This window comes from Spermophilus citellus (genome assembly GCF_964194105.1).
Source record: "Spermophilus citellus genome assembly, chromosome: 11".
Lineage (NCBI taxonomy): Eukaryota > Metazoa > Chordata > Mammalia > Rodentia > Sciuridae > Spermophilus > Spermophilus citellus.
In genome coordinates this window covers 101,198,181-101,224,123 of record NC_138192.1, presented here as the reverse complement: position 1 = coordinate 101,224,123, position 25,943 = coordinate 101,198,181, and the positions used below count along the sequence as shown (strand labels likewise).

The following is a 25,943-nucleotide window of genomic DNA, read 5'->3' as shown; positions in this document are numbered from 1 at the left end:
GAGATAGCCTACAATGTACACATAAACCTACAGAACTCAGCAGTCAGCCAGTAATCACTTAGGCACAGAGATGTGTGCAAAGGTCCTAGGTCAACCAAGAACTCATGCACTCACTAGACCCTCTCTTTGAGTGATGAATCCCATATATCCAATGTGTTAAGCACCATGTGGGGATTTGGATGCTCTGGTCAGTGATCCTACACTCAGAAGGCTGAATTCCAGGGAACCAGTGGGAAACAAGATCAGGGAGGTGCTGGAAAGAATGGGACTCCTTAGGAAAGCTGATGCTAATGCTGCACGCCTGGCTCTGGCACCACCTCTGGGTGACCTTGCTCAAGTCATCTGACATTCCTAAGTTTCATGTTTAAATGAAAGCACTGACCTGGAAGTTCTGAAGCCCTGAGATTCTAATCTACCATTGACTCTGACTTTCTTTCAATCAGACTAACTTTTTCTCCCAACAGTCCATTTTCCGAGAGCATATATTATAACCTTTCAATTACCCAACAAATGTGGACGGACACAATGTCAGGACAGTGCCAAAGACATTTAACACAGACATGACCTACATTCATAATTAGCTCTAAAGCAAAGTGAATTGTTATGGTAGGAAATCTTGGCAATCAGAAGATGGGGAAGAACACAGTCCTGTGGACAAGTGCACATGCCCAGATTTACCAATCCTCGATCCTGGGAGTGGCCCTGAGGAATTCTGCAGCCATCCAAAATCCAGGGTCCAGGAGTCCCAGGTGCCCAGTGGTCTTGGGGTAGGGTGACAGAATAAGCTGATGGGATGCAGGTGCTTAACTCCTTGACTTTCTAGACTTTAGTAAAGTATACCAATGGCCATTTTGATAGCAATCTGTGTGTGTGTGTGTGTGTGTGTGTGTGTGTGTGTGTGCGCGCGCGCGCACGCACGCTTCCTTCCTTGGGAAACATTAACTGCTACACAAGATGCTACTGACTTTATTTAAAGATCAGTTCATCACACTTAGATAAATTTGCTTTCACAAAAACTCCTTGGAGGGGAATAATTCACTGAGAGTAACTCTTCCATTACAAAGGAATTGATTTCAAAACATGCTTTTCAAACTTTTGACAAAAACAATTTTCTGATTTTTCTTTATGCACTGCAAAAGGCAAACACTGCTGTGTTGACAATGTAATAAATGAGTTGTCAAATAAGATATTAAACATTTATAGATTTAATTTTTAATAAAGGCTTTTAAACATACCCCCAAATATCCATCAATATTTGACATGGTAAGAAGCAGCGTTTTTGTAAATTCCATCCCCCACGGCAACTGAAGTTGAAATACGGTGTTTACTCTTAGAGAGGGCAAGGATGGTATTCTTTATAGGACAGTTAAATAGCTGTAGCATATGGTTTTAGAAGGTGCAAAATGGCCAAACATGTTATGTATTATTTTGATAGGTATTCAGGTAACAGATATACTGTCTTTGCTGTTTCTACCAAAGTCCCCTGGATGAGGGTGTCTACAGGGAATTTGTTTCCTAAATTGGCTCTCAAAATGATTCCAAGGAAGTTTAAGCAATGGCAGCACTGTTGAAGTACATGTGTTAACTTCAAAGATGACAATTTTTGGCAATAGTATTCATCTGAGTGTCTAAATTATAGCTTTCGTTAAGCCTGAAAAGAAAAAAAAATTGAAATTCTGGTAGTGATTATCCCTGGGGTGAAGGATTAAGGATGAGTAATTTTTTTCTTTATAATGTCTTTTGCTTTCCAAACTTTCTATAGTAAGTATGTATTTATTACAACTTGAAAATTTTATTCTTCAATCTCATGATATATATTAAACAGTCTAATGTAATAAAAAGTGAAAAGGCTTTAGAATCAAACAAACTTGGGTCCAAATTCCTTTCTATCAATGCTCCTGGATAACTCACTCAGCAGATCAAGTCTCACACATTTCTTTATCAATAAAGTGAGAATAATAATGCATGTACTGAAGTACATGGAAGGTCCTGATAACAAACAGTAAATGAATTTGTTGGTGTTTATAAACTGATGTTTCTGGCCATTTGTTTCTAGAAATACCATGAGTTTCTAACAGGTAGCTTTGAGAAATCTAATGGTTACAAGTTCAGGAAAAAGAGTAAGTAGGAATGGGCTTCCACCCCACTCTCCTTCTCCTTACAATGACTAGATTCCTGCAGTCTGAGACTCTTGGGTCCACCTGTATCTGGTCAGACATCCTCAGGTAGGGATGAAAGAGAGAGAAAAGGTTAAAGCAGATCAATTTGGGGAGAGATAAAGAAACCACAACCACCACAATAGAGACCTTTCATGTTGTCCTTCCTTATGATTAAAGTAAGCAAAATAAATTGTAGGATTGCTTAAACGATGGGTGAGGAACAAGATTAAAGATTCTCTGGCTTTTTTTCTTTTTATGGTAGCTATGTTGATATTTTCATCTATCCATCAGAAGACAGTTCAGTCAGTTAGGTTTATGATAAAATATATGTACACAACAAAATATGGCTGTTAGGGATATGGTGCCCTTGGATATATGTTGCTGTACCTTGACTACTGCAAGAAATATTGATTTAACTGGCTTTAATATCAAGTCAGGTATTTGTTGACACGAGGAAATGAAAAATATCAAAACCATAAAAAGCTTGATATATAGGTCAAATCCCATTTCAGCTCACTCCAAGGGACTGTCCAAAGTTTTCTCTGTATTGGAATTGTGTACTACAGATGCATGCCAAAGTCACAGATAATAGGGATTTTCACTATTATAGGATTTGCTACATAAATGAATATTGCTATAGATTTTTTATGTAGTACAATCTATTGTAGAAAGTACAGAGGGAAAAGAAAATCATTACAAACTTAACCTCCCCCTTCTCTCAACTCTGGAGGTACATCTTGCTTTCTACCTATGCATGTTTTTCCTTTTCAATGTCTGATTTCTCGGTGTTCCTCTCACCATGCCTAGTTCAGAGCAGACAGACATTCAGGAAATAGCTAATGAAGAATGTCTGGATTTTAAAGCAAAGGAGGGAAATTCAGAATAGTTTCCTGTGTAGAAAGAGAAATAAAATTTAGAAACCAATTCAAAATGAGAATAGCAGCAGGTTTAGGTATTACTACCTGGCATGTTCAGAGCATCCTGGGACCAGGGGCCTTGAGTCAGCTCCCAACTAACTGGTCACAGTGGCTTGCTGTCTGAAACAGTACTTAGCTCACTCCCATCCCTGGGCAACTTCACAGACACATTTCAATCACTAATTGCCTGAAACACCTTCATAAGGGTCCTACAGTACAGCTCAGGGAAGCATGGCCAATGGACAAATCTTATTCTTCTAACAGACTGAGAGAAAGGGCCACCCTCTATGACCATCTGGGAGGCAATAAAAGCGAGGAGAAGCTTAGCAGTAACCCCACAGCAGCCCAGGGAAAGGGCAGAAATGCAGTTCTGAGCCCTTATCTTGTTAAGTGGGGATGGGAGAGTTCCAAAAAGCTTACATGATGTCACCCAGCAACAGAATTCCTGACTTCTTGTTCTCTTTCCTCTTGCCACTAGCAGCATGGTCCTCTAATAACCAAAGAGCTTCCTATAGTTTTCTATAATGCAATCTTGGAATATGTTTTCTACCTTTTTGTCTTTTTCTTTGAGCCTTTTTCTTGAAAGCTAAAATAGGCATTGCACATACCAGTTTTGTTTCTATCTTAAAACAACACAACAGATCTAATGTCTACTTTTATAAAAGTCTTTATTGTGTTCAAAGGGTTCCCCTCCATCCTCAGGGGAATATGCCTTGGAGTGAGCATCCAAACCCAAATTTGTTTTAATATTAATTTTTTAGTTTTAGGTGGACACAATATCTTTATTTTATTTTTATGTAGTGCTAAGAAATGAACCCAGTGCCTCATGCATACTAGGAGAGTGCTCTATCACTGAGGCACAATCCCAGCCTCTTCAAATCCAAAGTTTGAGAGATTCAAAGCTAAGCACCACAGGTTTCCAGGGTAAAGGAAGGACCTGTCCCGTTATTGTTGGATAAAACACAAGCGAAGAGTCAGAAAGATCTGGTAATATAGATCACAAATATTTTCATCATTCTTCATTTGTAAATATTTTAAATGTTAGCTCCTCCCCAAGAGGCATGACCTGTGGTTAGTAGTTAATAATTATGAAAAGAATCACAAAATAACTTTGAGTTAACAAAATAGCTTATTCAATATATTTCATCCTCCAGATAATCTCTGACTATCACTGGAGGCTCAGACATAGTAAAGTTCTTTCCCCAGATTAGACAGCTACTAAGTAATAGATGTCTTAGAACTGATTTGTAGATTCCACATATAATTCTGTGTTCCAATCTAACTATTCATTAGTTGTACATAGAACTGGAATTTTACTTGTTTGGCCCTTCCATCTACAACAACACATGGGGAAAAACCACCAACGGTTCAAGTTGGTGGGTGATATTGTCAAGGTACAAAACCTTATTGGCTATTGGGCCTTGAGGACACTGTTTCTCCCCTGCAAGAACTAAAAGAACCCAAGGAAAATAGGAATAATTCCAAGACAAAAAATGTGCAAGCTCAAGGGCTATAAAAATTACAAACTCTGCAACAAAGTACCTCTTGCATATGAAATATTACTACTAGGGTTGTAAGCTAGTACAAGTTGTAAGCTAGAATTTTTGCTTCCATTTTTACTAAGAACTGAAATGTACAAATGAGGATTACCCTATTAAAAGACAAATTTGACTGTCCCTTTGTTCTAAGAAACTGTGAGGTGCTGACTGGCAATACCTGTACCTTCTTCTTCATATTAATTATGTATTTTTTCCTACAAAACTGGCTGCCACACTACAAGCCATAAGTCAGACTTGAGAGCTGCCAAGGTAAGTGTTCCGAAAGGCTGACTTTAAAGACAGCCTGTCGGGCTGGGGATGTGGCTCAAGTGGTAGCGTGCTTGCCTGGCATGCGTGCGGCCCAGGTTCGATCCTCAGCACCACATATCAACAAAGATGTTGTGTCCGCCGAGAACTAAAAAATAAATATTAAAAATTCTCTCTCTCTCTCTCTCCCCTCTCTCACTCTCTCTTTAAAAAAAAAAAAAAGACAGCCTGTCAGTTCATCAAATAGTTCTTTGGGGTGGGTACCTTATACTTCCCAGTATACTTTATGTTCCCCCTCGATCTGTACTTATCACAGCTCTTTGGTGGTATCATCTTATAGCTAAGGTTAATATTTTTTTCATTCAACCCTTAATGTACAAGTAATAAAAAGTACAATTTCTTTTGACAGTATCAATTTACTTTGTTCTTATTGCTTAATTCCTAAACTGATTTGTGTGAAACACTCTGATTCCTAGGGAGATAAATGATTCAGGCCTAGTCCATACAATTAAAACAAAAAAGCATTTTATATTGTTGACTAAACAAATGTTTTCTTCCCAGAGGTTTCCTTTTGTCAAGTAATCATATCAATGCTTCATTTCCTTTAGCTAATGCCTTATTTTAATGAGGCTTGATTCTAAAACATATAAGAACATATGAAAACAAGAGGAACTATATTGAATAAGCCCAGAGTTCAGGCCAAGTGTCCTACCTTTTATGTGGCACCAAGTGACATTTTGTAGAAAGTACAATGGTATCCATTCATTCTGCCTGCCTCAAAAAGATAGGCATGAATGCATGCCAGAGTGGGAAGAACTTAAGCTTTGGAATCAGACAGCTGACTCCAAATACCATCTCTACCACTGGTCTCTGAGGCCTTAAGCAAAAGACTTATCTACCCTCAAACTTTCTCATCTGGAAAATGAGGAAGACAGACTTACCTCAAAGGGGTTGTGCAAAAGTTAAATGAGAATTTTGCTGTAAAGCATGTTGCATATAATCTGGTATGTTAGTAGACATGAAAGAACTGCTAGGGTTTTTTTCTCTATGCAAGAATGTCATTATTCATTCATTTTTGAATCTGTTTTCTATGCACAAAAAATAATGTAAAGAATATTAACTGTGGCACTTTTTATGACAGCAAAGAATTGGAAATGGTCTAACTGTAGAGAAATTATAACATTAAGGTATATTCATATATTGAAATTTATGCAGTCATTCCAAATATTATCAAATAATGTTTTATGATAAGAAAATTTTTACCCTAGAATTTAGGTAAAGAAAGTAGAAAATAAAACCTTTATGATACTAGCTCACACTTACTGAATACATGCTATAGGCCAAGAATGACATACATATGTTACATGAATTATCTATTAATTTTTATAATAAACTTTTTATATCTTATTAATTCTTATAATGAATTTTATAAAAGTAGAAATTGAGGTCTAGAGAGCTTCAGTAATTTATAGTCACTATATTAACAGTATGACAAGATGGAATCTCAATGTATCTGTGTCTGACTCCAAAGACTTCTTTTTCTTTTCTTTTTTTTTTTTTTTTTTTTCGTGCTGGAAATTAAATCCAGAGACCACTAAGCTACACTCTAGATCCCAAAGCACTATTAACTACTATGCCAAAATGATTCTTCAGTACAAACTTCCTGTGTCCATGATAAGGCTAGCTTAAAACTTTGAAACACACACACACACACACACACACACACACACACACACACGCACACACAAATACATGCACACATGCACACTCCTAAACATGCATACAACCCACAAAAATGCATATCTAGAAAGAAAATACTCAAGTCACAACAGTAACAATCTGTGGGTGGTAAAATTTTAGTTGACTTTTCATATTTTTTTATTCTTTCCAGCGATTTCCAGATTTAAGGGGTACACATTATTTTTAAAATCAAATTATTTTCAAGACAAAATGTTTGAATACTTCAAAAAATAAAGTATCACAAAATGCTAGTATTTTGTGAGGCAATAACTTTTATTCCTTGACTTATCATAGATTTGTGTTTCTTGAACTACTATTCTTTTACTCTTTTTTTTTTTTATCTAGTCCCAGGCAAAAAAGCATGGGCAATTTTGTACATAAATACTATAAAATATAGTACAGAAAGCACTGTCATGTGTTATTGACAGATATCTGATATTAATCTAAAAAGATAAAAAAATTATGTGGGGGGGGGACTCTTTACAAATAATACAGATTTTAGAGAAAACAAATCCATTGGTGACATAATGCCATCAGTGTATTCTCTGTCATGGTCATGTTATGGAGAAGTTATGGAGCCATTTATGCAGGCACCAATAAACTCTTTGGACATGTCTCAGCCTGATTACTGTCTGTCCCGGGAGGTGTGAATACTATACTATGTTGGAATGACACCTAAGGAATAATTTCTTGTCACCTCACCAATTCATTTTAAGAGTAATGATTCTGTAAAGAGAACTGAATGAAGTGGTAAAAAGCAATTTCTAGTAAAACTTTCAAAAATGAAAATTAGTGTGATCTAAATTTATTCCATATAATCTCATTCTCTTCGACTGGCAATTAGAGGACCAACGATGATAGAGTTACTAAGGCATCTGGCTAAGTCTCTCCCTGACTTCCTTCTCTTAGACAAGAAAGTAAGCAAAAGTGGAAGATTATACAACAGGTTAAAAAAAACTAATACTATATTGATGTCAAGAAGTTGCTTATAGAAATTTTCAGGATCCTATCTTTGGCCTTTCTTGGACAACATTTTATCCATCACAGAGATAATACCATTTTCAAATGTGCAACTGATAAACAAGTGAAAAGTATCACTAACAGATTGACTTAAAAATTAAGAATTCAAAAATTTTTTGATAATGAAGAAAAGTAATTTGACAAAAAGACAAATTTTAACAAGGACAAATGTAAAATCCTCCAACAAGCACACATGATTGATTGCTCAAGCAGAGAATGAAGGAGAACTAGCTTTGTAGAAGATGTTAAAAAGACTTGGAGTTTTATTTGACTTTATATATAATCTAACAGTGTGCTGCCTTGATTTACAAAGGAAGCCGGCACCACATTTGAACAGGTTAGTAACAGACGTTACCAAGGCCAAGTGAGTCAACAGTAGCCCTGGTTTCTACTGTTCAGAAGAGTCAGGCCAAGGGTGTTAAATTCCAGATACCCTATGGTTAAGTGGGTATGAACAGAGAGGCGGGGTCCAGATGAGTGTAAGCAACAGGAGAAATATCAGTTGACAACTGTGACCACATAACTCTGAAAGGAAAAGACTTTTAGTAGTTACAATAGATATGGTCAAATATTTGAAGAGCTACCTCACAGAAGCTCCCTATTTATTCTGTGGCACCGCAAAGGGCATGAGAAGACCATCAGGTGAGCTGTGGGGAGGTGGATTTCAGCACACCATGAGGAAAAAAATATTTTGTCTGCCTGTGCTTAATAATGAGTATTTATTAAGTATTATTATTTGGTACGATCACAAATAAGACAAGACTCAAATCTAAAGAGAAGCTTAAGATCTAGGAACTGCAGACAACTGTCATTGGAAGCATTGATATCATAAAATTATAAATTCCTGGCTGGGCTCAATTGCAACTGGGATACTGTGGAAGGGATTCCTGCGGTTGGTGGGTCATTAGAAGCATAGTATTCATTATCTCTTTCCAATGCCCACATTGTATGCTTCTAATTTCTTTCTTTTTTTAAAATATTTTTTAGGTGTCAATGGCTTTTATTTATTTATTTATTTTTATTTATGTGTGGTGCTGTGAATTGAACCCAGTGCCTCACACATGCTAGGCAAGTGCTGTACCACTGAGCCACAATTCCAGCCCACTAATTTCTTAATAGTAATTTTCATGTTAGTACATTAATGCAAGCAATACCTAAAAATGCTTTGCCTTAATAAATGAGGGGAAAAAACCTTCAAATTTAAACTCAATCCAGAAGAGTCCAGAAGGTAAAAATCTACAAAAGTTTGAAAATTATAAGTTGACGCTGCCATGGAAACCTTAGTTGATATCATTTACTGCAGCCAAAATAGTTCTTGCTCGGGGACTATCAGAACAATAAATGAGTTTATATATCCAATGCCACAAAGCAGCACTAAATAACATTTTTTAAAGTCCTTTATTTTTAATTTTTGAGGCAGCAGTTTTATGCTCTCTCCTTGAAGTTCATAATTTTGATATAATATTTCATGTAGGCCACAGTATTACAGTGAGGTGATCAATTGCATCAAAAGTCTAGGAAGGCAGAAACCTGTGCATGTACTGAATCCAGTCTACCGCTCAGATTTCACAGGGGAAATAAATGATAAAGGACAAAGACCTGCTAGATCAGGACATTAGCAGTCACAGTAACCAGCATAATATCTTCCACTTTTCTCTTTAAAGAGTGTAAGTCTGCCCACATTCCTGTAATAAACACCTGTCGATCAGAAGTGGCAGTATGTCAGATCAGACTATCTCATTGCTGCTTACAGCACTTCAATAAGAGGGTTTCCCTCAGTTATGTACTAGCAATCACTATAATGTATGAAAGGCAGCCCACACTGAGAACAATATTGCCTCTAATCAAAATCATCTTTCCTTAGTGTACTGAAGCTTTTCCCTCCTTCTCATAAGCAACAAAGGCTGCAATAAAAGAACCTCCCAAACACCCTCAGTTAAGGCAAGAATGGCTCCAACAAAATGATTGTAAAAGAAACCTGTCCTTGGTGTCTAATTTGTACATGAACCTTCCCTTTCAGGGAATTTTAGAGGCTTCTTTAATTTGTAATTTATCAGCAAAGAATAGAAATTAAAAGTTTATTTTGATGGCAGTGCACCTGACTACTCAGAGATTCAAACACATGCTTTGCTTATTGTTATGTTATCCTGGCAGAGGATGTAAACTGGCTTCCTTTTCCCTTATGGCTTGATGCTGGATCCATAATCCAAGATGAATATTTTTACAAATGCAAACCATTAGGCAGGACTGGACTTAAGCAAAATACGAAGGCAGCTTCCTTCCGGTCATTTTTCACCAGTGCTCCTTGGTCCAGATTTCTTATTCTCTTCCCTATCCGTCTCAGGGAAAGGTCTATATAATTATTTAATCTAATGAGCAAATGTCTTCTAAGTTTAAGTTCCTATTTCCATAGCATTTGCATTTGAGGCCCTAGTGCTGGGCACTTTCTTTTTTCTCTTAATTAGACATAACAAAACAGAAGGTATTACTGATTTCACTTCATACATGAAAAAACTGAGGTTCAGGAAGATGAAACAACTTGATCATACAGCCAGCCAATTAATTACAGGAGCCAAAGTCAGGTTTTTCAAGTACCAAAGCTCATCTTTTCTTTCTTTCAGGAAATACTGGAATTAGGAAAGAAAACAGCATTTTTGTAATGAAGACTTCCACATGTTAGAAAACAGGAAAGAGAAACTGCCAATGTTTGAAGTACCCTTTCTAGGAGCAAGGATTCTGAAATCACACCACCAAGGCAGCCACCTTCCTCATGGACCCTGCAGACCAGCCTTCCCACTGAAGACAAAGACACAGATGTATCCTAATTTAAGAAAATGGGCTCACTGCTTGTCTTCTTTCCAAATTGCATGTAGAAACAAGAGGGGCAGCCGATCTGAAAGCAGTGTTTGCTGTCAGCGGCCTGGAACCCCAACAGCCAGTGGTATAGTCCAGATGTAATTTGTCTCCCAAAGGTTTGTGTGTTAGGAGCTTAGTTTTCAAAGTGGCAATGTTGGGAAGTGGGTCCTTTAAGAGTGGGGCCTACTGGGAAGTCCTTAGGTCACTGAGAAGGGATTATGGGATCCTAATCTCTCTCTGGATTCCTATTTTGAGATCTCTTTTCTCCCACATGCATTTCTGCCATTTATTATGAGGCCCATGATAAAGCTGCAGCCATGCTATTTGAAATTTCAGCCTCTGAAACTGCGAGTTAAATAACCCCCCCCCATTTTTTATAAGGTTAGCTTGCCTCAAGTTTTTTTGTTTTTATAGTAACAAAAAAGGACTAATACAGCCAGTATACAGGCAAATTATTCAATTTTAAAAACATCTATTAAGTGTCTTGACCACTGCTGGTATGTATCAGTATTGAAGGGACCTAAAAGAGAGTAACAGTGACATGGCCCTAAGGTCTGCAGCTCAGAGGCAACACTACTGTCCCAAGAGTACCTAGAGAGATGACAGCACTGGTCCTCAAGATGATTTGAGATCCCCACACAGAACTCAAAGCAGGGCCTTGTGAATGTAGGAGACAAAGTAGAACTTGGAATACAAAGTAAAAACTTGAATATCCAAGAACAAGGCTGAGCTCTGCATACTGCAGCTGCATTTGCATGTCCCTGGGTAAACTACACATGCTTGATGTCAGGTGAGTCAATGACAGAGAGATGCAAGGGAGCTGCCTCTGCCTGCAAAGGGCTAAACTGGTCCCAAATCTTTCAGACAAAGGAGTGATAACCACTCCAGGGTTTTCACCACTCCTCTCAGGCCTTTTCTGGAGATGAATGACTTTCAAACTTTTGTTTTTAGCACAAAAATATTCCCCCTTAACAAATATTCGTATACAAATGTCCACCACGTAAAGCAAATAAAAACAGCTATTCATATAGACTTCAAGGAGGAAGATTGTTTTCAGAACCTTAGGGCTCAGAAGAATGCAGCATGCAATCCTCCAGGAGAGAAGACACCTAGTCACACTGCCCATTCCAGACTTCACTGGAATCTAATCTTCTCAACTTTTCTCTTAATTGTCTTGGTTTCTCCCAGTGCCTCCTCCAGGAGGGTTTCTCCCTCCTGCTCCAACCCAATAAGCTCTGGTTTCCTGTCACTAGTTGGCTTTTCCACCATGAACACATGAATAAAGCTCTGCCTATCTTTTATGACACAACATACTACCTGCCCTCTGGGTTTTCTGAGAGCCCCGCATACCTTTCCCCTAAAGCCTTTTGGGCCAAGTGATGCACAGATGGCTACCCTCAGTTTTAAAGCATAACTGACTCCCATGGAGCACTTACCAGTTTTTTTTGTTGTTTGTTTGGTTTTGGGGGTTTTGGGCCCATAGTTTTGTTTGATGAACAGTGATTGTATGGTGTGTATGTTATCGAGACTCAGGCTCATTAATTCATTAACTTGTTCAGGATCTTAGAACTAGACAGTGGGAACTGGGAATTAACTCACTGGGAAATATCAACAGCAGGGCATCTCAGAGGTCTGGCCTTCTGCCTCTCACCTGGTACCTCACAAGCAGAATGCTTCCAGGGATGTAATTCTACTTTCTCCTCCTTGCTTTTCCCATCCATCTCAAATCCTCCCTCTGCTACACTACAAGACCTGCTTCCCACTCCTGATGGGGTCTAGGGAGGCCTGCAATGACTGATGCACTTTAATGTACTTTCCAAGCTGTGTACATTCTATGTATGATTCCTGCCTCTAGTGTTCAGAATCTGTCTCTCTGATTCTGAATCTTACCTAAAGCACTTTATATCTCTAGATTTAAGAAACGAAACCACTGTTGCTTCTCTATACTCTAGGGCTGACTGAATCATTCAAGAGGCTCAAGGGCTTGGCTTGTATAGGACACATTTCCTAGGAATGAGATGTCCTGTAACAGCACTGTCCAATAGAACTGTAAGGCAACCCATGCGGTAATTACATTTTTTCTAGTAGCCATGCTAAAACAATATGAAATTAACTTTAATAATATATTTTACTCAACTATAAACAAAATATTATCTCAGCATACAACCGATATTAAAATGTTAATGGGATATTTTACACTCTTTTTTTTTCCACATAAAGTCTTCTTTCTATATCACAGTGAATCTCACCTTTACGTGTATCCACAAGGCACTAATTTTAAAAAAACTCTAAAAGAACAATAAGTCTTCTTTCACACTTATAGTGCATCTCACTTTGGACTAGCCATATTTCAAATGCTCAATAGTCACAGGCAATAGTGGCTATGGTACTGGACATTGCAGTTCCATAATCTCTCCTATCATTTCTTTCTTATAATAGTTCATTTCCTGTAGCACAGATGCTATGGGCAGGGGTAGACAGTGGGGACCAGGATCATTAGAGGAGACTTTGATACATACTTGAAGGGAGGGCCTAGATCACAAAGGAGCTTTTGTGCCATGCCAGGGAGCTTAGGCTTTATCCTGAAGATGCAGTGACTGTGCTGAAGGATTTTAAGCAGCAGAGAGTCGTGATCAGATTTGCCTTTTAGAAAGGCAGCAGTGTGGGGAACGGATTGGAGACAGGCCAGACAGAAGGCAGAGAGATCAGTTAGGAGACTGCTGTAATAATCCTCAAGAAAGGGCTGAGGGCCTGAGCCAAGGCAGTAATGGTGGTAATGGTACAGACAGGAGAGGACAGATTCAAGAGAGTTTGAAAAAAACAGTCTCTCGGGGTTTAGTTGTCAAGAAAATGTAGGGACTGAAGAAGACAGGAATCCAGAGCAACTCTTAGATTTTCAACCCTGAAATGGGTTTCATTTATTGAGATTAAAAAAAATGCAGAGGAATCTGCTGGTTTAGAGCTGGGGAAGTAGAGTTATGAACTTACTGAATTTAAGGTACCTGAAGCAGGATTGAATACACAGATTTAAGAATCAATGGCAAGCCACACAAGGTGTGTCACACCTGTAATCTCAGCTCCTCAGGAGGCTGAGGCAGGAGGATTGCAAATTCAAGGTCAATCTTGGCAACCTAGTGAGACCCTGTCTCAAAATTTAAAAGTTTAAAAAGGTGCGGGGGAGGTGTAGCTATATCTCAGTCATAAAGCAACCTTGAGTTCAGGACCCAAACAAAAGAATCACATAGGTGATAGCAGAAGTAAACAGATGATCTACTTCAGGGCAAATATGAAGAGCAGGCAGAAGGCTGAAGGCCAAACTCTTTACAGCACTAAGTTTGACAGAAAGAGAAGAGCCTATAAAGAGGTCCAATGAAGAGTAGTTGAGTAAGAAGAAAACAATCAGGAGAAAGAAGTGATTTGAAAAACAGGTAGGCAGAGTTTCACATAAAAGAGAGTAATCAATACACCAAATGCTATACCAGGTCAAGAAACAGAAAAGAACTCTGGACAATACATCTATGGGTTTGAAGAACAGGGGCCGCCATCATGAGAGGACAGGAATACATAAGGGTGGTGGTGAAGTGAAAGTGAAGAGGCACAGGCAATTCATGAGGATCCATCCCTTAAGAAGCTGCCTTCTAAGACCAGGGATGAGATGGATCATAACCAGGCTAAGAGAGAATGGGCCAAAGGGATTTTTGTCTTTCGTTTTCTGTTTTTAAAAAATGTGAAAAAGACATACGCATGCTTATGCACTGAAAGAAAAGGTTGGTTAAGATCCTGAAGAAAAAAAGATATAAGAGAGCAAGGCACCAGAGGAAGCAAGAAGGGATGGCATCCAGAGAATTTGCTTCAGACTGAAGGAAGGGAAAGAAAAGGAGAGAATGGGAACGATCCTCACATTTATTTTATTTCTAAAAAAAAATTTTTGGTAGTTGTAGATGGACAGCATGCCTTTGTTTTATTTATTTATTTTTATGTGGTACTGAGGATCTAACCCAGTGCCTCATACATGTGAGGCAAGCACTCTGCCACTGAGCCACAATCCCAGCCCCAAGACTTTCATTTATAAGGAAGATGGAACACTCCCATTGCTAAACTATTTTTCACTATTAGAAATATAAATGAAATACAATAGTCTCTTGGTATCTGCAGGGGATTGGTTCCAGGACCAGCCTTCACCTCCAGTTACCAAAATCCATGGATGCCCAAGCCTCTGTAGAAAATGGCATAGTCTCTGCAGAAGAACCTACGCACATCCTCCGGTGTACTTTAAATCATGTCTAAATTACTTGCAACACCTAATACAATGTAAATGCTATGTAAATAGTTGTTATACTATATTGCCTAGGGAATAATGACAAAGAATCTTTTTTCAGTATTTTCAATCTGTAGTTGATTGAACCTTTGGAGAGGTAACCTGTGGATACAGAGGGCCAACTGTATAATTATACAAGAAGGCTTTTTTGTTCTTTAATAATACTACATATCATGCATAAAATCAGATAAAGTTGAACACAGGAAAAATTCACTAGTTTTCTGAAGTTTCAGATCTGATCTTGATATATTATAAGCCTTTTACACACTTTTGGAGTTCACCTAAACATTCACCTCAGGCAATGTTCTTCATCTGTAGAGCCATAGAGGTAGTTTGTAGCTTGAGGTCTCTCTGACTGGTCCACAGAAATGATCAGTAAATATTTTCAATGTCAATGTGCATTACTCACAGGATGACATAAGGAAAAGCAGGAGCTTGGGGGACCAGACACCAAATTCATCTACCCCTTATCAACTTTGAAGACCTAATCAAGTTATGTAACTTCCCTGAGCTTCAGTGTCCCCTTCTTAAAAGGGTACGTAATTTCTACCTTGAAAGTTCACTGTGAGGTTTAATGAGATGATAACTACGAAGATGAGGATGAGGATAATGATAACAATGACAGTGGTGACTGCATTCAGTGAATTCGAAATCTCTAAGAATTGGGTGCTCTAACAATGAATTAGTGTTTCGAAACAATCAGCATCTTATTTCCTAAAGGAGACTTAAAAGAATCAAGTCTAATGATAGGAAGCGACATTAAAAACCCAAATAACAATCAGATATTTGTAACCTTTCTTCATCATAGTACATATGCAGTCTCTGCCCTCAGACTGCCTGGGTTTGATACCTGTTTTGCAAATTCCTAGATTTACACCTTTCTGGGCTTCAGTTTTGCATTTGGTAAAATGGGGGTAACACAAGTATGTATTTCATAGCACTTTGTTTAGGAAAGAAAGATAAAAATGCATGTAATTAAATAAGGCATTGCCTGATACAGCTTTGTACATGTTTTTTGGTGGGAGTTTTACCAACCCCTGAAATAGCACAATCCAGAATAGGAAAAGCTCTCTTATATTGACCCCTAATGTGTCCTACTGAAACATATACCCGTTGTCCTAGTTTAACAGTCCTTGAGGGTAGTTCTACAGAATCAGAATGAGGGTTCCATTTTAGTGGCATTTACTGAGCTCTGACTGGCCGCTTGGGATAATAATCTGGTGTAGGTCTCTCAGTACTTACACTACTGTGTGTCAGCACTCACAATGAGGGAGGCCTTTTCAAGCACTGTTAAGCAAGCTGGATGCTATGCAGGAACATGCTGGTCATATTGTTTACAAGATTTATTGTGTGCTTTATGTCATGGCCAGCTCAACACCTGGCATCATATAGAATTATTACAGGTATCTATATATTATTTATGTTCCATTATCAAACACTACAGATCCTTAGTGCCCAGGAGAACCCTAGCTGGATTTCAGTTTAGAAGTAGCAGTTGTGTAAAGGAGAACTTATGTTAGAATTAAAAAAAAAAAAAATCCTAGAATTTAGGTCTCTACTCCCCACCCGACCCCTGTCATCCTTTCTCCATTCATATATTTCTAATAACAGCTATTAAAATCTTATCCAAATCCTTTAAATCATCAGCCAAAACAGCTCTCATTCCAGGGCAGTCCCTTCCATCTCAAACAGAAGGAAAATTTTCTCCTGAGCTCTTAGACTTTTGTTTCCTGGATGCCTGTGTTATTTTTTCCTGCTAGACTACAAAGTCCTCAGCAGAAATAGTGCCTTATATAAAACAAGCCTTACCAAAGGTTTAAAGAATTGAATTTGGTTCTGAATACAACATGATGGATATGGCATCCCTATATCACCTTTCACCCTTAGATGGATTGCCCAGATGATTTTTTTTCAATTTATATAGAGATGCTTTTAAATGAAAAGGTTGAGTTTTTGGAATTTTAGGGCTGATTAAACAAACTTTTATATAACTGATAACTTTAGCCAAATTGTATCATGTATAAAATATTGGCATCAAGTCTGATGCTTTTATTTTTGCTCACTACTGGGATTCAACCTTAAAATAACTGTAGCTTTCTAAACTCCAACTCACAACTGCTATGCTCCATCATTATCTGAACTCTGGGAAATGCCGAGTCCTCAAAATCCTCACAGCTGATGAATGGAGAGGCTGATTAGAACCACAGAAGAAAAGTAGGAGAAACTCCTTGACAGATGCCTCCCTCAAATGCCTGACTCTTTTTTCCAATTTCAACATTGCTTTCTATGTTAACAAATATTTATTGAGGTCATGACAACGTGTCAGGTTGTGAGCTGACACATTGGTGAGCAGCACAGAGACAGTAACAAGGCCCATCACTTGAAAACAAATCACCCTGTGGGTTATTCATTCAACAGGTGTACTTGTCAAGTACATGCTATAACCAGGACTATAGTTGGTCCAAAGACATAGTATGAGGTATATCTGTGCCATTAAGGAACTTTCAATCTAGTTGGATAAGCAAGAATGAAGCACACAACAGTGGGAGGAGGATCTAAGAAGGTCTAAAGAATGATGCAGACAAAAGGGCAGAAGAGGAAGAATCCAATGGGAATAAAAAGATCAGATCAAGGTTTGAACTTGAAAAGTGCAGTCGGGTCAGAGAAGCATGAAAAGGCATTCTAAATGGCAGAGTATAAACAAAAGGGAACAAAATAAAGGAGCATGTCATCTAAGAAGGACAGTGATGCTCTAACTAGTAAGAGCTGATGTTTGGCATTGGAAAGAAGTGGCAAATAAGGTTGACATGTTAAAATTGAGCAAGACTATGAGTTACATGAAAACCAGGTTGAGAGGCTGAACTGTATGCTAAAGGCAAGAGGGCTGAGCAGAGCCCTCGAAAGTATTTGAAATATAGTTGCTCCTTGACTTACTGTGGAGTTAGGTCCTGTTAAGTCCATTATAAGTTCAAAATATCATAAAAGTTGAAAATGGATTTAATGCACCTAACCTGAAGACTATGATAGCTTACCCTACCTTAAACCTGCTCCGAACACTTATATTAGCCTACAGCCTGGCAAAATCCTGTATCACAAAGAATATTTTATGGCAAAGCATTTACTATCTCATGTACTTTATTGAGTGCATGTATCCAAAAAGCACTGGCAACACAGTACAGTATGGAGTATCCATGGCTAACTGGTAGCCACCTGGATGCCACTGCCCAGCGTCATTGCTAGCCTAGGAAAAGGTGAAAATTCAAAGTACAGTTTTCTACTGAATAAGCATTGCTTTCACACAATCATAAAGTTGACAAATCCTAAGCAGGACCATCCTAAATTAGGGATCATCTATATTGGAAATAGCACTAATTTTAGAATCATCTAAACCTGAGTTCAACACAGTGTTATTGTGAGACCTCCTTGGAGAAGAGTTCTAAAAGAAACATTTTAGGGAGGTTGATGAGATGGAAGTGCACAGAATGGGAAGATGCAATAACAGACCAGATGCAATAACAGACCAGAGTGTAGAGGACTGTAGCAAATAGTTTTGGCGGAGGGTTGGGCTCCAAGGGAAGTGAAGAATGAAAAGGAAATGTGGAGGCGGGCTCTTGGAGAAACTGTTACAAAGGAAGAATTAATAGGACTTGACACAGTTTTCCAGAGGGAAAAAGGCAGAAAAGAGCCAGGGGTGGATTCTAGCTTTCCAGTTTGGATAATACCAAAAAAAGTATTAAGCAATGGAAAGTCTTTTCACCATCACCAGAACAAGTTTAGCAGATAATATGAAAAGCTTGTTATCAGACCTGTACTCTAATAACCTGACAGTAGCACACCCCTGTGAAAAGTCTATTAAACAAAGTGTCTGTATTGGTATTAGAGATAAGAATACATATGATGTACCAATAGAAAACACTTAAAATTTATAAGAAATAAAAATATTAGTTATTAAACAAAAGTAATTAAAATTATATAGAGATAATAGCTTCACAGATTATTTTTCTCAGCTATGGTACTCAGGGGACCCTATCCATTACTACAACACTGTACAAATAAACTTTCTATAGAAATTCAACATATGGTCTATTTACATAACGAGCATCAGAACTCCAAATTAGCCATTTTGATGTGTCAAGGAAATAACACCTTCATAGCAAACTACTTCAAAAAAGGGAAGTAAAAAGTTTGTTTTTCTTCTATAAGTATGTTTACTGGTTTTTTAACTGTTTGTATCATGAATCCTATTTTAATTGTGTGATTACACTCTAAGGGAAACAGTGATGGAATGAACTGATCAGGTGAATTATGCACACTCATTTAGGGTTCAACGCACAGGCCCAACTACTTTCATCTGTCTATATGATCTGTTGTCCTTACAAAAGCTCCTGTGTATAGAAGTTATAGCAACCATCAGATTTAATTATCACAGTCAAATAATAGTAAAAGTTCTACAGAAAATGACCAAAGAAACAATACCATGGAACAGTGACTAAGCAGTACTTGTCTGCTGCATACAAAACATACTCCACTCTTGTCATATAGTAGGACAGTTGGCAGCAACCTCAATCTTACCAGGACTGACTTTCATGTCTTCCATCTTATCAAAACTTTTGTAACCAAAAGTTCTCATCGTGGCTTACTTCACAAGAGGCTAATTAGAACTGAATAAAGGTAACAGAATGCAGACCATCTATGCACCTCCAACCTACCACCATTAATAAACACTCATTGTTAAGGAAAGTATGATTTTCTGATCCTATGCTGAGAAACTGATTAAAAAAAAAATAGGACCAGAAGCAAGACATTTCTAAAGCTTAATATCTGGTGGAAAGTATTAGCAGTTACATGGCAAAAGTGACCAATAAGACGCTTCAGATTGGTAGTGTTTCAAAGATGGTCATGGTGTTGCCGATGTATTTTGTTTTCCAGATGAATACTGAGGTGGAGGAATTGGCTTCAGAAGCAGGCACATACTATTCTCCACAACAGCCATTTGAAAAATTGGGTAAACAGAGAAAGTAACAATTGAAGACTTTCCTTAGGAGGTTCCTCCTAAAACCAAAAATGAGTACAAAAGGAGTATTGATCATTTTGACTACCTAAAAGAGCACAATAAAATAAGTTGATTCTTAGGAAATCATTTAATATTTTCAAGGAATAAAGAAAGAAAATTGCCAATTAATATACCCTTTTCCCAGATGTTCAGTTTTTGCTAACCCCTTAAATATTCTCTGCATTCAAGTGAGCGTATTTTTATGCAAATTATTTTGGGGGTCTAGTCTCTGGTTTGTGTGTATTTAAAGCCACACAGATATAGAATTTGATGTGTTTTTGTTCTGCTTTTCCATAAAAAAGGTTTTAACTCAGCGTGAGTTTATTCTGAAACTCTAATTAGCGACTGCAGTAGTATTTGCCTTGTACAAACAGAAAATCATTCCCAAAGATGATTTTTCCCCAGTTAAAGAACCAGGCAACATTATACCCAGATATTTTAAAACATTACAGTTACCTGATAAGACTGTCTCCCTACACACTACATGGCTTTCTGGTTAAGTAACACAATTTTATAAGGCCTATAAAATACTTTATCCAGAAGGCAACTTTATTTTTAAAGAGTATCTTTCAAAATAATTGGTTTTACTACTTGAATAGTCTTTTCTATTTCTGACTTCCTGTCCTTTTCCCTGCCATAATGCACATATGCTTAATTCTTTGAAAAACAAAATCAGAGTAGCAATGAAATGTTCCTTTAAGACAAACTAAAATGATGTTAGAAAGGTCACCCGACCTTACTCTTTTCTCTGTAAAATCTCTTTCTCTGCAAAGGTTCTAAAATGTCTGAATCGTTTTTTCTCCAAGTCTGTGGGCCGTGAGAGGAGGTTGGTAAATATTTCAATATTTCTTTAAAAAAATTAAATAAGTGAAAATATTACACATAATATTTCACGTTAGGAAAAAAAGAAGCTGTGTTTGAAGTTCAAGGGTTTTCACTAGTTCTCAAGCTAGAGATGCTGTAAAACACTCAAAGGAAAATGCTGTACAGAAAGAATCTTTAATGAAAGTGTCAGGTCTCCAAAACCTTGGCATCTGCTAAAATCAGGATTCCTGGGAACCGAGGCTCTTATGACGTTCACACACACACACACACACACACACACACACACACACACCCCTCCAAACACTGGAAACCTCCTCTAGAGAAGATGCGAGGCTTCAGTCCCAGTCCAGGTGAAGCCGGTCCTTCACCCCACGCCTGCAGTAGCGTGGACCAACAGAGCCTGTGCAAGCCGGCAGGGCGATCTTCCCAGACACGCGAAAGTGAAGTGTGTCCAGACAGCGGGAAGAACGCTTTCCGCGTGTGGGCAACAACCCGCGGTCTTGAGCTCCGGGGCCCGCCCGCCGACTCTGGGGTCCACCCGCCCAAAGCTGCGGCGCGACCGCTTGTCCCGCGGCCGGGGCTCTGGCGACCACTCCGTCCACCAGCCTGCCACCGCCGAGCGTAACTTGAGCACTGGACACAGGGGATCTCCCGACATCCCGATCCCGCCAGGCGCCCAGGGGCGCAGACTTTCCGCGACCCACGGCCCCCGAACCCTGCCGGGATGAGGACTGGAAGATCTTGGCTGACGCGGGCAGCCTGGCAGCTCGGAGCTGGAGGGCGGCGTGCGACGGGAGGTGGGTGGGTCACACTCCCGTTTGGGAGTGCAAGGGGGCGCCCGCGCGGGAGGAGGGCAGACAGGGAACGCGGCCGCGGGCCATTCAGATCCGGGGCGGGCGGGTCCACGTCGGAGCGCAGCGGCCACACGTTCGCCCCGGGCGCGCAGATGTGCGCTGGAGCCAGCGCCGCCTCCCGCTCGCTCGCGCCGGCCGGAGAAGGGAAGGACGGCGACCTCCGCGTCCGGTCCGCGCTGCCAGCCCGCGCCGCCAGCCCGCGTCGGCGCCGAGCGCGGGCCACACCCAGCACCGCGGGAGGCGACGGGGGCTGGGCGGCCCGGACTGCAGAGCGCGCGGCCAAGCCGAGCCTCCATCCCCGCAGCGCAGGCCCCGCCGCGTCTGCCCGCGCTCCGCGTCCCGCCGCGGGCCGGCGGGCGTAGAGGGGGTCCCGGGAGGCTGAGACCCCGGCTCCTGGCTTACCTCAACGCCGAGCGTCGGTCGCTCCGTCCCGGGTCGGGGCCGGGAACCGGGGGCGCGGTCGCCGGGGGAGGCGCCGTGGCAGTGGCGGCCCCTGCAGCGCGGAGGGCGGGCCGAGAGGGAGCCGCTGCTGGGCCGCGCGCCGTCCCGAGCTCGCCCCGCGCTGCCAGCTCTCGCGGCGGAGAGCGCAGCCGGCTCGGCCCCTGGACTGGATTCCTTCACTGACACAACTCCGACTCGGCCGGCTCCACGCAGGGACACTCCCGCCCCGCGCAGGCTGCCCCCGCCCGCCGGCCCGCCGGCCAGCCCGCCCCTCAGTGTCACTCACCAGGCGCACACACCCCGAGCCGGCGCCCCTCGCTCCTGCTCGCACACACAGCGCTGCTCACGCCTCTCTCGGGTTTTGTATCCGCTCACACGCACGTTCTGACACAGATCCCGTCCCTCCACACGCCCTCCCTAGCTCCTTTCCCACCCTACTTTCTAGAAGAATCCCCGTACAGCTTCCGCACTTTGCTTCCTTGCTCCACACCAACCTCCTTGCCTCTCTCCAAAACCTCCACCTCACGGAAACTCCCCCCGTTATTCAAAGATTGTGTTACAACCCGCAAGAGTTGCAAGGGAATCATCCTTCCCTATCCAGGAAAATGAACTTCGCTCCCACCAGCACTGTCTGCAAAGGCAAGATGCTTCTCCTTTTAGAAGGTAGTAATGCGTTCTGGTGACGGTCCAAGTTCAAAATGTAAACAAAGATAGCCTATTGAAAATGACCCGAAAAATAGGCACGGATAAAGTAGAGACTCAGTCTGACCTTGCAAATCCGGCTACCCCGGAGTGTTCTGGCCCCTTGCCCTGGCTCCTGGACTCAACCTGGGTTTTAAACGCGTGTGTGTGTGTGTGTGTGTGTGTGTGTGTGTGTACGCGCGTGCGCGCGCGTATATGATCGGGGTGGGGGGCGGGCGGGTTACGGAGGGAGAGAGAGATAACCGAGTTACAATGAGACGCCTTAGGCATCGGCCCGTGGGTTTCTGCCTGAGAGTGTAGGAGTCGGGAGAGTATAAAGGCAGTTTCTCAATCATTATTCATGATGGGAGCACTTTAGATAACACGCCTCTTCCAGAGGCAGCAGAGTGAAATGCAGGCAGCTCTCCAGTTTATTTTTGAACAGCAACTTCCTAGCCTCTCTTTTTTCTCAATACCAGTAACTGTTTCTAGGCGACTGCATGGATGTCAAAGCCCCTTACAAATATCAGACCGGAGTCAGTTAAGCCTCTCAAGCAGAACTGTCTATGTTCCCATGTTCAGAAATTTATAATTTTAAATAAAATACACCTTTTGGGTTAAGCTTAAATCTGCTAACAAAACGTGCCTCTGTTGACAAAGCACAACCCTAACAAACAAGAGAGGAGCTAAAAGGAAAACACTTATTTTCTTTCTCGACTTGTGCTGGTTGTTCTTGTTACCTAATAGTCACACTGGATTAGCGTGTGGATCACGAATTCATTTAAAATATAAACACATGTTGGTTAAATTATGCGTATTAGCTGATATAATCCTTCAAACATTCCCACCAGGTATCTATTATTTTTTATCCTTTTTTTTTTTTTTACAGGTAAAGAAACAACTGAATCACAGAGAGGATAAGTTTTTAGCTAATAAATGGTGGAAGAATTACTCATTCTCAGAGAGGCTGGCCCCACCTATGCTGCAGATAGGAAAGCTTACTTCTAGAGGCCCCACATGTGGAAGACAAACACCATCCTATTGCTTAGTAAGTTATGGTGAAGTAGGTAACTTGTAAAAGTTTGACTTGGAATTTGATGCACATTTTAGGGTTTCTTTTTTTTTTTTGCAGAATAATTCACATAAGTTTTGAGAGAGGTAGTTCCTATATAATTAGAATTCTAAAATGAATAATAAATTGTTGCTTTTCTAGGAAGTGCTTTGAATTCAGTCTTCATTCCTTTATTCTACCACTTCAGAATCTTTCCAGAACTCCAAATCCAACTTGCTTAGTGAGGTCTGACCAAAAAAAAATACTCCCAAGAACTGAATGTGACATTTGAGGGCTGTTTCCAGGAAGTAGGTAGTGGCCATAAGAATAACTGCTATGTGTACTGAGAGGAAAGACGTTAAAGCATTAGGATGATGAAAAAACAAATGGAGAATAGTAGTGTAGTAACACTATACCACATGCTAGGCTAAAACTAATTCTTTACTGGGAATGCGGGTCTCCCTCCATGAAAAGATAAGTATAAAGCAACTGTGTAAAACAATTCTATCTTTCAAGAGTTAGCTAAGGGCTCAGCCAAAGAACTCAGACTTATAAGTTTTGTAGATAGTTTCAAATCAAACTTAGACCCTTTGCTATTCAAAATAATTTACTCTGGAAAAAATAAAACCTTCAGTTTCTGGAAGAGAGGGTTTAAATGCTTATTGAAATGTAAGGAAAATCTTGCACATCAAATAACTAACAAAGCAATGCTTTGTTAGGTCAAGAATAACTTATTTTTCTATTATTATTTGGAGGTAAAAATCTAAAGAAAAAGAATACATATTGGTGTTTTCACTATATTTTGAAATTTTGTTTGAAAAAATTATTGTTTGAAATTATGACTAGGAGATTGTCTGATGCTAGTATGATTCTGTTGTTCAAAATGATTCTCTATGATTTTAATCTATAAATATTTTTTTACAGAAATTTTGAAAGTGCAGGTTTTATTTCTAAAGCAAATGTCTTCTGAGAGGTGATCAAAATACGTTAGTTTCTATTTTCTAATATTTTCATGTAGGTAATTAAAACTGTACCTACTGTTTTCTTCCGAATTTCCACCCACACCTTTATCCAATGTGCTCATAAGCATGGGAGTCAATAAACCTGACTGTTACAATATTGATTCCAGCAAAACGCCATGTTTCTTGCTTTCCACCCCAGATTGTGCTGGATTCCTGATTCTCCTGATTCTAGGCATAGTCATTGAGAGCGGGGTTCACCTTCACAGAAGTAGCTCAGATCCCAGAAGCTGGCTTTTAGGCCACAATCACTTGTGTAGTATCTATTTGAATTCTGATATCTGAACAAGTCATGTGGATAGGGAGTGATTTTAGTTGCTAGGCTCCAGATTGCTATTAAATATCCAGACCTGATAGAGATCAGGGATCCTGGACTTTGACTGGGTGTAGTCACTAGGTAAAATCTGGGTTATCTCCCTTAAGGGAGGGGATGAATGTGGTGTGTGTGTGTGTGTGTGTGTGTGTGTGTGTGTGTGTGTTAGAGAGGTATTTTATTAGGGCTGGTCACAGATATTCCTTCAAAGCAGATTGTGGGATTGCACTTCTCCTCCTGACTGAAGTGGAATAGAACCCTGCAAGTTGCTTCAGCCGTGAAAGATGGATGGTATTATACAAAATTATGTATAAGAGGTTGTGAGGGGAATGGGAAAATAAACCAGGAGAGAAATGAATTACAGTAGATGGGGGAGAGAGAGAAGATGGGAGGGGAGGGGAGGGGGGATAGTAGGGGATAGGAAAGGTAGCAGAATACAACAATTACTAATAGGGCATTATGTAAAATTGTGGATGTGTAACCGACGTGATTCTGCAATCTGCATTTGGGGTAAAATTGGGGGTTCATAACCCACTTCAATCTAATGTATGAAATATGATAAGAAAGATGGATGGTATTGATGAATATCACTCTGGGAAAAAGTTAGGAGCTAATGTAAAGGTCACCACATTCTCTTTTCCTTCTAGTACTGCAAACCACAAGGTGCAAAGTGATGGCCAGTCTTCCAAGATGGAGTGAATGATGACAGTGAGCAGTGCCATCACTCTGTCCTTAGTGGGCATACAGGATAAGCAAGAAATAAAACTTTGTTCTTTTAAGCACTGAGATCTGGAGGTTGTTTTATTCTTCAGTATACTATAGCCCCTCAGGTGGAAGCTAAGGCCCTTGAGATTTCAGAGCAAGAGTCACAAATCATTTCCATGAAGGGCC

The 25,943-nt window shown here is 40.0% G+C and overlaps 1 protein-coding gene across 4 annotated transcripts in view; it reads right to left on the bottom strand.

Annotated features, from left to right (window-relative positions):
• SPATS2L (spermatogenesis associated serine rich 2 like) overlaps positions 1 to 22,831 on the bottom strand; it is a 168,956-nt gene extending 146,125 nt beyond the window's left edge. For 2 of the 4 annotated variants that reach the window (XM_081262268.1, XM_081262271.1), the window contains exon 1: positions 21,950 to 22,268. The gene's annotated coding sequence lies outside the window, so the exon portion shown is untranslated. The other 2 variants (XM_081262269.1, XM_081262270.1) reach the window with 2 other exon arrangements.
• Positions 22,832 to 25,943: the final 3,112 nt, after the last annotated feature.